A 13547-nucleotide genomic window follows, 5' to 3' on the forward strand; every position below is an offset into this window, starting at 1 on the left:
ACGCGAGGACAGTTTGCAATTGCTGCCATAAACCCTCAGCACTGCCATAGAATCTGATTTAGATAAACGTTTCTTTTAATTAACAAGCTGAAGATTTTGTGCTGTTTACATTTTTCTTGATTATTATTTATTGTCTGATCTTGCAAGTGTTGGCAAGATAATGTCTGATTTGTCTATTCTACTTTATCTCTTCTGGTTTTTTTCCTTTGAAAGTCAGTAGGTTGAAGGTAAGCTTATTTTGAAATACTGGTAAGGTAGAGCCTCTGCACATTGTTGGTAACAGATTTTCTGATTTCAGAAGGAGTGTTATATTGCTGTCATCTGACTAAATGAGTTAAAATCGTCATGGAATTTGTAAAAGCTTGTCTTGAGTTCTTTTGTCTTATCAGTTTTTCAGATAAGCTGGTGTTTGTCTTTAATTTAGTAAAGGAAAACTAACTGGCAATCTAAATAATGTATGCTTTTAGATTGTTCGCAGTTATCATTTAGAGATCAACTTTCTCGAACAGTGTATGCTATATGTTCATCTCAGGTTTATAGTCTACGTTAGCATTGTGGCAGTTATATAAACAAATGTAACACTGGGCTATATAAGCAGAAATTGAGCTGCTGCTTCACGTGACAAATACTTCATGGAGGTAAAAGAGGGGAAGGACGGAAAAAGAAGCCAGTCTCCTTCACTGTTCTTGTTGACCCTGTATACTTTACGCCTCAGCTACCAGTGAACCCATACTTGTAGTGCAAGTCCACTAGTGTTATTTAGTTTTAGGTTTAATTTATGCTTGTTTATTACATGGCTAATTCAGTGAAGGTTATTTTAAGTCAAAGAAATTAATGGGCCTGTTAACTAAAAGAAAAAAGGTATCTTATTTGGCAAAACACTGTACTCTCATCACCTTTTTTCTCCCAGAGTGTATGAGTCTTAAAGTCACATCAGAATACAGCGCACTGCCTCAGGACTTAAATTTTAAAGTAATTCTTAACATTTTGAAAATTAAGGCTTAGTTGTGTGGGTAGGTTCTGCACAATACATAAGGTAAGAGAAAACCTCTTTCAAATAGTGTATGAGGTTCAAGAACTAAACAAAAAAAAGTAACACTGGGTGCCCTGTGCTAATAACAACTTTGAATCGTTTGATTATTTTATGCTGGTGTAAGTCAACACCTGAGACTTCAAGTAAGGAATAAAAGCATTTGACTGAGGAGGACAATAATATGGTCCTCATATCTGTATGAATATAGGTCAGAAATTACAGAGCATGGACAGTATTTATTCTCAATGAGAAACTCATGGAATTTGCTTTTCTAATAAACTGATAGAGTTTTTCTTTCCTGTCAAACTTAGGTTTTCTCAAGAAATACAGGAAAGTCTTAAATTGTCTTCTAAGTGATAAGTAAAGTACTTCTTGTCTTGAATGTTTACCCTTTGTCAGAGCATATTAAATTTACTCATTTTTTTCCTTGTTAGGAGCAGAAACAGTGAGCTCTAATGGAACTACAGTTCATTCATTTCATGTTGAAGATAATGAAAAATATAAGTTACGTAGGATTTTCCAGGTTCTGTTGGATTAAAAGAATCCATAGAAATTACTGTTAGAGAAATAAGCAGAAGTTCTCTTGGAATAACAAATACTATCTGTAGCTGCCTCCATAAGCTACTTTAATGTGTCGGTTTGGATAAAAGGAGTGATTGTCAAATACATTACATATGTGTTTTTCCAGCAGATTTTATTTCAATTATTTCCACACCCTGTGTTTAATGCATCTGAAAAAAATCAGTCTTTCGGCAAGTCTTCATCCAGAAAATTGGATGATGACAGGTGATGAGAAAGTAATGTAACTTGACCTGTGACTATATTTGGTTATAAAAAATTTCTAAAATGCCAAGTAAGGTCAAATTACTCAACAAACAAAGGAGATAGATATTGGAATGGGCATGAGTTCTTTGGCGATGTGCCAGTGCAGATATGATTGTGCCTTTTTGCTGAGAATGTCAGATCAGCTTCTTTAAAGCAGTGTAACTTCTGAGCTTTGTCTGCACTTGGTTTTTTCTATTTTGTTTTCCCATCCTGGATCATAAGAGAATATAAAATCTGGAGGTGAGATGGACCAAGGTGACTTTAACGGATCTTTAACTGCGTGGGCTGCTAATTCTGATTGACGTGTTGGGAGTACAGGCATTGCAGTTTAGCTATTCCCCAGTCTTCCCGTGTACAGCAATGTAACCCCAGTGGGCAGAGCTCTGACTTCTCAGGCATGAGACTTTCATTCCTACAGTAGGATAATCAGTCAAGATCAAAGCCCTTATTGCATCAATGCTTGTAAATCACCACTAATCCTAAAGATCAATGATAAGGTTTCTTCCAACAGTACTGATCTTGACCTGAGGAGTCAGTATTTCCTTCTTCGGATAATGGGATCGGAGTACTCTTGAATTATCATAAGTACTGTTGTTAGTGTGAAGCGTGGTGGCAAATTTCTATCGTGGAGCCTGGAACTAGACTGGAAATCTAATGTAATGTGGGAAACCCTAGATAACTTTTAAATGGGAACAGCTTCAGTCCCCACTAAACTGTATTTTGATTCATACAAGATGAGCAGTTGAAGAGATCAAACCCCATTCTTTCAAAATCTCAAGGTTTCCACACCCCTTTCTAAAATAATAATGTCTGCCGGAGAGATCTTCTTTTCTTGAAAGATAAGTTTGAGTCAAGACTTTTTTTTAATGGTCTTTCATTTCATGATGTTTACAGTCTTAAGAAGCTGGGCTCTGATTGGGGAGGAAAAAACTTTGCGTAACACCACCATTCTATACAGCAGTACAGTACAAGTGGCTTTGCATTGCTCAGCAATGGAGGATACTACTGATGGACAGCCTCTCTCTCCATCTTTACATGCCCCGTGAAAATCTGAGATGCCCCCTAAACAGTGTGTCGTTTCAGGGGTACTTGGAGGATGGTATCTGCACAGAGTAGCTTTCAGGATCAGGGCTTCAGACTTAAAAAGTACCTGGATTTAAAATGTAAGCACTTGTATTCTAAACGCTGGGCTTCCCAAGTTAAAGGGATAGGCATAGGTAAAGGGACTTGACAGCTGGTTCCCATTTGGGATTAGAATTTTAACTTCCTTGAGAGCTGGTGGAATAAAACTTACTTGTTTGCCAGACTGAGAAAGGAGCATCAAGTAGCATCATAATGTATAAAAGAATTAAGAACTACACAGTATGATTACACAGTTCTTAATTCTTTTATACATTATGATGTTACCTCTTCCTTCTTCTGTATTTGCCTTTTTTTTAACGAGGAACACAATTTAAACAGGCACTGCTTTGGATGTTTTTCTTACCAGCTTCATCAAATCAAGTACATGCACTTGCTTATTTTGTGAAGATTAAAGCCTTCCATCCGTACCCCATCACTTACTAATGTATTCTCACTGTGATCTGACTATTCAGTTTTCTGCATGGTTTTTCTGTTGGCAGCTGCAGTTCATAATATATTGTATAATATATTGTAATGTCATACAAGTTCCTATTGAGAAAAGCTTCTGTTAATATGCTAATATTTTGGTTCTCACTTGTCACTGAATACCTTCTATTTAATGAATGAATACTATCTTTATTTTGGGGAAGATGCCTTCAGTTATTTTTTAATCTGATTTCCGTACCATAATCTGAATCTCTATTTGTTGCTTTTTAGATTTGTGCTGACAAACGTGATAGTTTAGCAGGTTTTTTTAATGTATTTTTATTTTACCTCTTAGATTTTTCTTCTGCTCCAGTGTTTCATAGCAGTTAACATGGAATGTTGCCATATTTCATTTAATGCTTGTTGTTATGAGATCATGGCTTCTAAACTGCTATTAATTTGGATGGTATATTAGTTTTAGCTGCAAGATAAAGCTATCTCTCTCTCTCTCTCTCTAGTGTAAACGTCAGTATACTTCTTGCAATGAGATGTCAGGTAACTCAGAACATTGGCTAAGAACAAACTGTACTGCTTTTTGAATTCCTTTTCTCTGGTTGGTTGTAAAGGTTACTGATCTCTGGAGAAAGATAATAGGTCATATGTTTAATAGCTTTTTGGTTTTTTGCTTTATCTGCTAATTTTAAAATCTTTTAAAGTAAGCTCATATAAACAGGTCTTAATATGAAATTTATGGGAAGGGCAAAGCCAATGTGTATTTGCTCATTAGCTGTTATACGCTCAATATTACAATAGCTGATTATTTATGCTCCATGTGCTTCCTAACGCAAGCAAGTAAAATCTGGAGTTACTTGAATCATTAGCTAAATACATAGAATAGCTTGATATGGAATGGATAGCAAGTTCCCTCTATTTCTTCACGTCCCTGCATTAATCATAATTTATTTTACCTCTAATTTTCCTCTTTCAGGTCTTTACAGAAGGTAAAATTCACCTGTGTGCACATGAAGTCATACATCATTGTAACTGTCTTTCTGTAAAAGTACCTCAGTTAACATAGAATAAGGGCAGGTTACAAAAGACCATTCAGAGCTGCTTTAGTACCGAACTCATTTGTGTATTGGGGCATTAAAACAGAACTCTTCTTAAAAAGATACATTTCTAACATTGACACTGCCATTTCTGTTCTGTATGAAAACTTCCTACTAGTGTTTTTTAAAATATTTTCCTGAAGACTACTGTGATTTTAGCTTTGTATAGCAGCTCACATGGTTGTGGGGATAAAAATTACGCTAGTACAGTAGTAGCCACATCGGCCTTGTGTACACTATCAGTCATCTTGTTTCTATCCTAGTAAAGATCGAGTATAGAACTTGCAACATTTGGCAGACAGAAATACTTGTATTTGCAAACAGGATTACAGTTCCAATACACAAAGTATTAAGTAAACTATTGAGGTGAGCATTTGTTAAATCTCTAGTCTTTCCTTATTATATGGAATTATACTCGGAAGCAATTTATAGTTTTACTGCAGCTTGGAGCAGCTTCTGCATGAAAACAAATGGATAAATGGATAAACCTCTTTAGTTTCCATTCTTAACTCTTCATACTTCAGGAGCTTTGAAAGTTTACACAACTTAAAATTTCATGGTTCCTTCACGTTTTTGTATTGCTGGCTTTGTCAACATAGTTTGCTGGCAAGATTGATCATCTAGAGTACCAGCTTCTCTCTGAAGAAAGGTGTTTTCCTCTAAGTGGGTTGCTGGTGTATGTGAACATGTTAAGTCTGCATATACTTGGCCAGACTTCCTCCCAAAGCACATGATGAAAGGGTTAGGGTGGGCAAAATATTCCCAGGGACTGAAATGGTGAGGGGGAAATAAATGATGCTGAAGACTTTTCAGATTAGCTGTGAGTCAGGCAGATAGGGCTGGTCTCAACCCCTTAGTGTAATACACATCAAAAATGAGGACTATGTAGTACTGCAAGTGATAAAATAATGTGTAAAAGTTATCGAATTAAAGGCAACTGAGTGAAGGTATGCAGCAATAGTCGTATTAGCATGGTACAGAAAATAATTGAGGTATTGCCTCTAACACAAAAACAGTGAAGAAAATGATGCATCTTTACTGAGAACATAGGTACAAGAAGGTTTTTATCAGTGGTTATGCTGCTGTGCACTAGTGCTATGCACTATGACTTACAACAGCAGAGGGAGAGACCCAGGTTGACTTGTAGCATCATACCATGAGTTTTTTGATTTTGCTTGAGGTATTTTCAGAGAGCTGAATTACCATGGAAAAGGATAGATATATGTGCAGGCCATATAAATCAATGTTTCAAGCATTTTATGCAGAGATTTTGTTCAATTGTGGTGACTTCATTTAACTCTTATGGGCATAGTAGGATAGAAATTGTGATCTACAATTTTTTTGAAGTATAATCAATCAAGTTATTTTGAATAACTAGTCTAAGTGCATTGCTGCCTTAAAGTCTGAGAGAAAAGTTACCTCTTTGAAATAGGGAAATTTACATCTAAAAGGCACCTTTGGCTCAGTCAGCTGTGTTGATAGTTACTCAGTGTCACCTGTTCTCTGTTAAAGCTTAACCAGTTTGCTGAACTAACATCTATCTAAACCATTGAAATGTAAAGGCTTATATATTAAAAAGCTAATGCTAATTTCCTTTATGTATCGTATCTTAATTTTTTGCTAGGTAAATGCTAAAGGACTTTAAGACTTTCTTTCTGTTTCCAGAAGTTTTGCTGTAGTTTTCACTAACTTAAAATACTCTGAAATTTTTATCTTGTTTTTTCTGCAGTGCTCTAGTAAATTAACAACTTTAGTCCTTAGCTGTAGTACCTGTGAAAGAGCATTTGCTTGGCTGACGTTCATACAGTTCTATAAAGAAGTTGGTAGGTATGTGGCTTCTGTAGCCACAATAAGGAGCAAGCGTGTGCAGTGAACCGTCTGTGATCTTTGTAATACTATTTGCTATTGTATGGAGCCAGCTTGGCCCAAGTCTGAAGGTTATATTTCCTTAAGGGAGCTTTATCTCTGAAAAAATCTTAAACCTCTCAACTTCTAGACAGAAGAGCATATCTTTTTCAGTTGTTGAGGCTGAAGTGTGTTCTTGGGGTGTGTGTGTAATGTGTGCAATAAGAAGATCCTAAAATAACCTGGAAATTTCTTTGCATTTTCAAGAACAGAAATACTAGGGATTTGGATATAAAAGTCAGTACTGTCATGTAGTTAACATCTGTCGAGGGTTTTGTTTAAAATACAGTGCTCACATCAGAAGCTTGTGTTATGAACTTTCCTTTTGAGACTTTAGATTTATAGAAATTTTGTGTGAAGCCAGCTTTCATCTTCCTGAGATATGAAAGTGTCGGAGATCAGCTGTTTAGTATATCAGATCGCCAGTTACTTTGAACCACACAAAATACCACATGAAGGATGTAGTTGCATACTACCGACAGATAAAATATGCAGAATGTGGCTCGGTGGGGAAAGAACAGGAGGTCTGGTGCCATAGGTTCAGTCCTGTCAAAAAACACTTGCTGTTGTTTCTGTTTACAAGAAGGTTAAATATTTGCTTTTCTGGAGAGAACCTGCATAAACAGTGAGGAGGTAAAGGAACTCCTGATTGAGCTGTTGGTCTAAAGAGGTCTTGTGGGCTTCTATGCCATCTGGCTTCTTCTGGAGCTGCTTCTGTAGTTTCTAGTTTTGCACAGCCTTGGAGCACATCTTGGTCTAGTGACGACTTGCGTGCTCCCAGTATGACTTCTTTGAGTGGGTGGCTGGTTTTTTTTTTTAGTTAACAGACGTCTAACTTGAATTGTTTAGTGATGCTGACAAATGAAAAAATACCCCACTTGCCTTAAATGCAAGAGGACGTGCAACTTTTGTTGAAGTCTACTGCTAACATATCCGCTTGTGAAAGGCATTTTACTAACACTAGTACATTACTGATTTTTCCCACCTAAGTGAACTTATGAATGATAACCTTCTCAACACCCTGTCTCCCATGGTACAAAAGCACAAGCACAGCACAGTCTTACCTACAGCTGTCGTACAAAACATTGATCATATCCCATTTTTGTCTATGAATGTGCAGTCAGCATCCAGTTTTTTGTTATAAAACTTTATCTTTTTTGAGTGAGGCTTTTGGAAAGGTGAGAAAATAAGTGGTAGCTTTCTATTGTAAATATTCTTTTTCTGCCATAGCGTGCAAGCCACATACAATATGGGGGAAGTAAATTCTCTTTCCCAAGCCACTAAAGCAACTCCAATTGAGAGAGCAGCCTTTGATTATGGCTGTGTGCTATAACCAGTTAATCCCAGTGACGTATATAATTGTTGTGGAAGATGGATTCCAATAACTTTCATGATGTGAAATACCAGCTCACATCATTTCAGCCTAAATAAGAATCTTTTTTTTTTTTTGACAAATATACTGGAATTGTGCAGGAAGGTGTACTTGATAGATATTATAATGCCTGTTGCACAATATTATAGTGATGTTCTGGCATTTGTATTACTAAGTCAAGCTGAAAGGTGTTTGCTGTTCTGGAAATAGATTTTACAGAAATCCATTAAATCAAAGCCCAGTGAATTGTTGCTCAGTTTAGAAAAAAGTTCTATTTTCCTGCTTGGACAAAAAAATTCAATTTAAGAAAACAGAAAAGACTTTTACAAGAAGAAAATAAAAGTTGATGCTAGCCTGCTATCTTGGTTTTTTTTTTTTTTAATCTTCTGATCCTAATAAATCCAATCTATAGGCAGTTAATCTGATGGGAATACGGCTACTATGATCGTGTTTCTTTGACCAGTTGCCTCACTTTCATCTTAGGTTCTGTATTTTTGTATCAACCTCAGTTTACCAGAAGGATTAAGTCCTAAAATAGATTTTCATTGGTAATGATACCTGTAGATAGTTTTCTGCAGACTTAGCCATTTTTCTAAAAAAAATAAAAGCTGTGATGATGTCATTCTAATATTGTGAGTTTTTTGAAGATGCTGAAATATCTGGAAGAATGTCTGTCTTGACAGAAGTTATAGCAGTTAATTTTAAATAGTTTTCAGAAATAAAGGTTTGGGGAATGAGTGTTCTTCAACAAAACATGCACAGCACTTTTGTGTGTCTTTGACCTTTTACCTTTATCTTTCTTTCCTACTCAAAAGGTCACTGTTCTTCAGAACTTTTAACTTCTTTTGTTTGTACCAGCCACTGTATGTTCATATCTCCTTAATGTTTGTATCTCCTTAATTATGTGGTTTTATGGATTGTAAAACAAAAATCAATAAATAGCATTTACTTAAAAGGAGATGTCACAAGGCACAAAGGCAGTGAGGAAAGAATTATCAAGTTAATCACAAAAGCCCACTACCTTTACTCCAATTTTCAAACACAACGAAGACCATCTCAGGGGCTGAAATGTGTTATCAGTGTTCAGATTTTGGCATCATTTGGTTCCAAAAAATAATCCTTTTAAAGTAAAATGGCTGATGCAACTTCTGAGTAGATGCCTCTGTATGATCCAAGCTTGTATTTACAGAAGAAATATCTTTATTTCAGATCAAGGAAAAAATTTTCCTTTTAGAGCACAACTTTAGAAACCACAGGCCTTGATCCTGCAGGCAACTAGGTACACGTTAAATGTTAGCAATGCCATTTGATTGCTTGCCTTAGTTATTTAGTAATAGTTATAAAGAACAACTTAGTGTTTCTAGCCTTTTATTCAGTATTTTGATTTAACTTTTGAAAAGTGTCAGACTGTATGGAACTTCTCAAAACACTGATTTTTTTTTTTTTTGTTTAAATTATCGATCTCATTGCTTATGCTGTAGGAATATTTAGGAAGGTTTCTATTGCAATGCCTAAATCATAGGTGTTTCATATTCAAAAAAGCATTGTTACTGAAAGCGCTGCAGATAAGGAAAAAAAGTTTGGTTACATGTTGTTTTATGGCTATATATTGCTGAACGCAGCTTTTATGTATTTGTAAACCAGCGGTACCTGTCTTGAGGCCAAATGGTATTGTAGTCCTCTGGTAATAGCCAGTGACGAGAACTAAATACTGGATGGATTAGTATTGCTGCTATTTAATATAAATAGTAAGTACTGAAAGAAATTACTTTATGGTCAATAATAATTATATTCAGATAACATTTAGAGGTAACTGTATGTTAATTATTACAGGTACTGCTGTAGGCAAATGAAGGCTTGTGATTTTCCTAAGTTTAGATACTGACTAGCAGGATTGTTGCTATACCACCACATCTGGTCAACAGCTGCCTCTGTGCACAGTATTCCAGAAACAGTACTTTATTACGTGAGCCAGATAACCATCTTGGAGTAAAATTACTTTTGGTTAAACAGCAGTTATAGGACTACAGTCTTTGCCTGAAACCTTGTATTAAAATTTAGATGAAAGGTATTTGGTGATTGTTACTATCACCAAACAAAGGATGACAAAAATAAGACCTGTAACTACCTATCCTATCCATTTCCCCAGTTGCCCATATGTACGTGTACTTTCTCCCATGTGTGTGTTCTCTTGACTTCTTGTTAGGTCCCACTAGCCTAGTCTAAAGCAATCCACTTAAATCTCCTTGAGCTGCCATTCACTTACAGGTATAATCTTCTTTTAAGCCCATATGATACATTCCATGATACTCTTGTATAGAGTATAAGATTGCTTCAGCTACGAGTTGCTTAGCTTGATTTCTTCTGGCAGTTTTTATTTTCCATTGGGTTCCTCTTAATACATATATACATTTGTACCAAGGTTCTTATTGATAAGAAGTATATTGATTCGCTTGCAGTGCCAGCATGAGTTGTTGGCGTAAAGATCATCCTTCTCTTTTCTTGCACAAGTTGTGCGCAAACATGTAATGTGTTCATCACTTCATCCCAGAGTTGTTTCAGATTCTAGGTGTATGAAGCTGTTACCACACTGCTTGCTGTTTCTTCAATTTTTCAAGGTTATTGTACAGCTACAGTACCTGACTTTTAAAAAGACAAAGTTGAGTTTTGGAGGAAGATTTGAGCAGTATGGTAAAAGTGCCAGAAGAGTTTCCTGTGATGTAATCAGAATTCTGCATACAGAGATTTATTTCTATTTTTCCTTTGGCTGGCAAGTGTCTTAGTAGATTTTCTACTCCACCATCATATGGGATGAACTGTCGTAAAGAAACCCCAACCAAACAACCCTACAGCTTTAACTGAACTGAGAGTAAATACTCTGAAGATGGCTATTAATAACTCAGTTTCTTCCATTGTAAGGTCAGTGAAACAGTCCTTTAATTTTGTTTATACTGCAGATAGGAGAAGTGTAAAATCAAGTGTGCAAATGAGGGAGGGGGAAGCTCACAGTAGAAATTAAAATTTAGAATTTAAAGAATATCCTATTTTATGTATTTGTTATCTATAGGGCCAGCTTTTCAGCACGTAAAGGACAATATAATTGCTTTTGGATATTGCAGGAATTGAATTACTAACTACTTACAGGTTAGGATGTTCATCATCAAGCTGTACTAAATCAAAGCTGCAAATTAAAAGAATATACTGGTTTTACCTCAAAAAACTTCAGTGTTGGGGGTGTATGAGAATTCCGGAGGGGAAAGAAGTCACACTCTTGCATTATATTGCTCTAATCCTTTGTCTTCTGATGCATTGCTGTCTGTTTTTTCTGTAATTTTATTTATAGCTTGAAGCTGTAGTGTGTAGCAGACATAAAGAAACTGTTACCCAGAGGTGGAATTAGTGTGGTTCACTTTCAGTGTATAGGGCTTAAGTAAAGACTTGATGAAACTATCTTTGGATGTAACTTCTAAAAAACAGGGATTTAGGCATCTGACTACCATTAATATTCAGGAGTGATAGGAAGCTGAAGCTGTGTCACCCTCTTTAAATTACCTTGGCCTAATGCTTAAGTGATTATCATGGTGAGTGAATACTATTAATGAATAGTGAAATATGGAATAAAAGTAATGAATACTTCTAAGGCATTTTAAGGGTGATTTAAGGCCACATATGTAGCATCACACAACGTTCCTAGAGTATTTAACTATTGGAAGAGGATTTTTAAAGCTATTTTTAGTGATTTGCTACACATAGGAAAAAGTTAGAGATTAACAAACTGTTAATGACATAGTTGTTAATTTTAAAAACCTTTAAATTTAGAATTCCTGTCTTACTGTTTAGGTCGGGGGAAATACACTATGTACCGTAATGTAATTCTTGTAATAGGTACATTAAACTTCAGTTGCAGTGTCTTGCAAATGTAAAACTTGCTGATGTAGTTACTGGTTTTTAATAGATCATTGACCCGTCAATCAGACTCTGACCATTTCAGAGATAAAAAGCTAGGCTTTCATTGGCTATTATGAATAGAGCACCTTTCCACAAATTAAGAAATGGTGTAATAATTAACAGGTATAATGGATATGTGCATTCAGGTTTCAGTTATATCTTTATGAGCTTTACCTCCTGTTATCTCTGGTGTAGTTAACCCCCTGTCTACTTGCAGATAATTCAACTACAGTATAAAAATGGATTTATTTTGTGGCAGTGGCATTTTGCTCTTTTGAATGATAGGGTTTTTTCTCTTTTTTTTTTAAGATCTGTAGCAAGAGCTGTTCTTTCAGACTTTTTCTTTAAAGCAAGGCACAGAGCTTCACTAACAAAACTCATTAACTAAGTAATAATACTGTTCTAAAGAAGCATAGCAAAGATTCTTTAAACCATTTTGCATACAGAGAATTTACCCAAACTTTATTTTTTTCTGATTTACAGACTTAAATGATCATAAGTACTGATGATTCCTGGTACTGGATTTTGGTATCTTTGACCTAAAAAGTTGCTTGGAAATTGCCAAAGCAGGTCATTCAATAGTGGACTCATTAGGTGAACCAGGAAGTAGGCAGAGGTCACTTACCATTCCTAAACTCTAAATATCTTAAGAAAAATAAAAATTTTAGGTTTTGAAAATATAAATGATATTTTAGTTGCAGAAATTCATTAAATAATGTCAACATACAATTGCTTTGATGTAATACACTTGCACTGCAAAATATGAATCAGGAAAGGAAATCCTAAGTTTAGAGAAGTTACAGAACTGGAAAGTTAAGGAAAACTTTCTGAATTTATGTATAACTTTTATTCATCTTTAAACATGACAAAAACCAAAAGAGAAGTGATAGTTAAAATGAGAGGCTGATAAAATACTATATAACTGGAAGTTTGCCAAGGTATAGGAGTGGTTTTTTTTTGTTTTGAAAGTGTTTTCCTATTAAAGTATTGTTGGCACCTTAATTAGTGCTATTAATCTGATTTCACATGTTTTATACGCGATACTGTTTCAGGTGTGTTTTTAAATACCAGATATTTATTCAGAACACATTTGTATAGAGGCTCACATCTTTAGTAAACTCATTTGTGTACTAGAAGTTGGCATAGCCATCATGCTATTGTAAATTCAATTTAATCTATTTCAGGGAAGTTCAGCTACTTAATGACATCAGTTGTCCCTATATGTGTACAGTAGTGGATCTTGGCAGTGCTCAGTTTATTTTGTGATCAGTAGCTCACGGATTTTTGTCATTGGTGGGGTTTTAGTACTGTAGCAAATAAGTCACCATTTATTATTCATACATTTTTGTCATGTCAATGCTACCTAGGTATAAGGTGTGCTTATAAAAGCAAATAATCAGGTACTTGTCTAAAAAAAGTATTTTCAAATTAGTCCTTAATATTAGTCACAGACCTTTATGTGTATTTATAAATGTAGATGTAAAAAGATGAGTTATTCTGGAAGAAAACGCAGAAATTTTTTCCTTCCATTTGGCAGTGTCATGCCTGCTGTAACTTGAGTCCAAAATACTGCAGTTGCAAGACTACAAAACTTATTTTTAACATCACTTCTTTAGGGATTCAACCTCGCTATCTCACTATCACTTTGCTTTGTCTTTCCCTTCTTGCCTGATCCATTATTTTAGTGTTGAACTGTAAATTCTGTCTTTTTGGTTATTTGGATATTTCCTTTCTTTAATTATATAACTTAAAACTTTCACAAGTATGGGAATTGTCCTTTAAAAGTTGCTTTCTTAGGAGCCTAAAT

This window comes from Aptenodytes forsteri, unplaced genomic scaffold (assembly GCF_000699145.1).
Source record: "Aptenodytes forsteri isolate BGI_AS27 unplaced genomic scaffold, ASM69914v1 Scaffold106, whole genome shotgun sequence".
Classification (NCBI taxonomy): domain Eukaryota; kingdom Metazoa; phylum Chordata; class Aves; order Sphenisciformes; family Spheniscidae; genus Aptenodytes; species Aptenodytes forsteri.